We start from the raw sequence: 3,569 nt of genomic DNA on the forward strand, positions 1-3,569 counted from the left end.
AATGTGCGCAATTATTATAACAGAAAATGAGCATACAACAGATAGATTTTTTCCACCTGCAATGAAGGTGCAGGCCCTGGAAAATCTATAAAATTACATTATGTTCTGGAAGCCTCTGAAGGAAGAGGACGACGCCTCTTAAGCTTAGCCATGAGCCTCTCATGGTCTCCCAAAATTCTTTCATTGGAGACCTGCAGCATGTCTAGCCTTCTCAGTGTATCAACGGAGTACGAACTCACCAGTTTCAACAAGGCATTATTCTCTCCTTTAAGTTTCTCAACCTCCTGTTGAGACTCATGAAGCATTCTTTGAAGAGATGAATTTTCAGTTGTTAGCTTTTGAACCTCGTTTGCTCTAGCACGCAAACGATCAGCCATGTTAGAAACAGAAGCAGCACCCTGAATGCTAAAAGCCATTGAGTCATCAATAGCCTCTTCCTCAGACCTCCCTGTCAACAACATTTCATCCATTGGAGTAATGAAATTCCTAGCTACTATGACAGCAGTAGCATCATTCATCATCACAGAATCATTAACCGTGAGATGACGATTTTGGGATACAAAGGATGGACGCCAAACTTTGGCGTCACTGGTTGTTGTGGGAGCATCATTTAAATTGAAATAATTTGGGCAGGAAGAAGAGGAAGCCATTTTAAGAAGGTTTCGAAGAAAGTCTTACAAAAAAAAACTAAAGTTTCAGAAAATGAAGGAAGTTGAGTTGAAACGCAGTTGCTCCAATCAAGTTTTGCAAAGGCAATATCTATAGACGAAAATGTGGCAACATTTCCAGGATCCCAATATCTTCTCGAATCCCCATATTATCTTTTTTTTTTTTTCCAGAGTCCAAAACTTGACGTAGCCTCTAATAATGCCTGTCGGCACTTTCGGCGTTTTCAAGTATTATTTTCGTCAAAGCCGATCTTGCTTTACGGATTTCACGGAGCTACTTTTTCAAAAGTATCCCGAGAATCTCGCAATTTTTCCTATGGTTAATTTGAAATTCACCGGTTCTANCGGCGTTTTCAAGTATTATTTTCGTCAAAGCCGATCTTGCTTTGCGGATTTTATGGAGCTACTTTTTCAAAAGTACCCCGAGAATCTCGCAATTTTCCTATGGTTAATTTGAAATTCACCGGTTCTACCTATTCCTTGTATTTGTGTATAAATGTGTTACTAACAAAATTTTCTTTGCAGAAGACATCCAGTTTTCTCCATACCTAGTGATGCGATATCTACTTGTTTTTCTTATCAGTGAGCACTCAATATGCCCGAGAAGCAAGACTATCTCTGATCATCCATTCAGGAAGCGAGACTATCCCTGATCACGTTTCCGCTACATCAGGGAACTGTGAAGGCGACCTTATGCTCTAATCTCCTAAGGTCCTTCTAGACTAGGAGAAATGAGAGCTTGTTGTCTGCTCCCGCCAGCTTCCTTCCTTGATTGCTTACCTTACCTTGCAATCAATATCACAATTTTTGTATCTTTTCTTTCTTTTTATAACTCTCTGTTCATAAGGGATTTTATTTCTTTAGAATGAACATCTAAAGAAAGAATCCATGAAGTGATCCTAACTCTGAGAGTTATTTGTTTTTGACAGAGAAAAGAATTGTGATTTTGCTCTTGCAGGATATAACTAGATCATCAAGCGCTACATTATATTTACTGGGCCGATATGAGCTTGAATGATACTTGAGAAAAGTTTCTCCCACCTAAGGATGTAAGCAATACTTGTGTTATTTTATGCTTATATACTTATTTGATATTTTATCTTGAAAGGTAACCAAATGGGGAGATAAGTCCGTTCCAAAAGAATGGCTTGTATGTATCCATGAATTATTAATGCAAATTTTACAGATTGCAAGTTGGATACATTGATAATACACTGCACAGATTAAAGTCCCATAAGAACATAATATGGGTATAGCAGTGATCAATATGATGCATGCCTGTTGCGTAGCAAATGATGTGGATTGAAGTCCCGAAAGGACAATCCTTTGACATGTCAATATTGATATTGTGCACGCCTAATGCGTTGCAAATTGTATGGGTTAAAGTCCCAGAAATTAATTGACATGTATGTATTAATCTGTGGCATGCCTGCAGCATGACAGATATATGGGTTCTAAATGTTCCAACTCCCTAAATGGAGATTATCCACGCCCTACTATAAAATAACGCTCCATTGGAGGTTATAATCCACATTCTCACATAATAAAAGCCCCTGCAGTGGCTTGGGTACCCAAAAGCAAAGAAATGCTTATAATTGATGCATGCGCATGCACATGAGAATGGTGGGATCATGAATTGATGAATGACAAATTTTGATTTTGGAGTAGCTACTCAAATCATCAATGGGCTGTGTTGATTGGAACCACGTTCAATTATTAAATGTCGACAATATCATTGGCCAAAATGGAATGAGGCAATTCCATTATAGATAAGAATGAACGTGAAAGAACAAACCCACAGTACGAACCCCAAAAGATGTTAATATTGAAAGTTATACTTGGGTGTTCGGAATAAAAGGGAATATACCTACTTTGTATGACACAATGTTTTTGGCATAAACAAGGAATGTTGGGTTTTCTCCATATTTACAAATTCAATTGTGCCCCCTTATTGCACATTTACGGAGACCAACATGTTATCTTTAAGGGTTATTAAATGCACAAAGCATATCACCTGAAGTGATTCCCTAAAAGATGTATAAATAGCTGGGTTAAAGCTATATAATGTGTCATAAAGTTTAATCCCTTTAAACAAAATCCTTGAAAGGATTGAAATTGCATGAAGCAAGTCCCTGAATGACATGTGCCTGAAGCATGAAGCAAGTCCCTAAAGGACATGTGCCTGAAGCACAAAATCTGTACTCAATACTAATGTGCATAAATTGCCTCAGTGAGTATATTGATTATAATGTGTTTGCAACACATTAAAGCTTCTCAAGAGTTCCAGAAATATTTGTCTCGACTTAAAGATCGAGCATTATGCCAACCAGATTCTTGCTTATACTAAGAAAGTATTGAAGCATTTTTTTGAGGATTATCCGTTGGACACTTTAAGGATTTTCCGGAAGTATATTGGACCGGACATCATATTTTCCAGATAGAGCTCAACTCCATCACCATCATTTTGGGATGATGTGAGGCATATTTGATGCTATCTCACCATAACACCATATACGGGCATATTTTTTTAATGAACTTACAAATAGCCCAAGTGTTATTAGATATGCGGACTCTGGAAATCTCTATGGTCGCTTACTGGAAAAAGCTAGTCATGAAGTTTTCAGGGGGAGATATTCATCAGGGGGAGCGTGGTATTAATAAAGACCTTCATACACTATTGACTCACAGAAGCAGTGTCAACTATGATATTCAGAAAGCTGATCAACAGTATGGCTTAAAGATATTTTGCCAAGCATCAGGGGGAGCGTGCTGTCAATAAAGACCTTTACACACTGTACTCTTTTTCCTTCGTCCAGGTTTTTATCCCACTGGGTTTTTCCTGGCAAGGTTTTAACGAGGCAGTGTCGCACGCATGTCAATATACACAGAATTTTATGTTAC

The sequence above is a fragment of the Prunus dulcis genome, unplaced genomic scaffold, assembly GCF_902201215.1.
Source record: "Prunus dulcis unplaced genomic scaffold, ALMONDv2, whole genome shotgun sequence".
Taxonomy (NCBI): Eukaryota; Viridiplantae; Streptophyta; class Magnoliopsida; order Rosales; family Rosaceae; genus Prunus; species Prunus dulcis.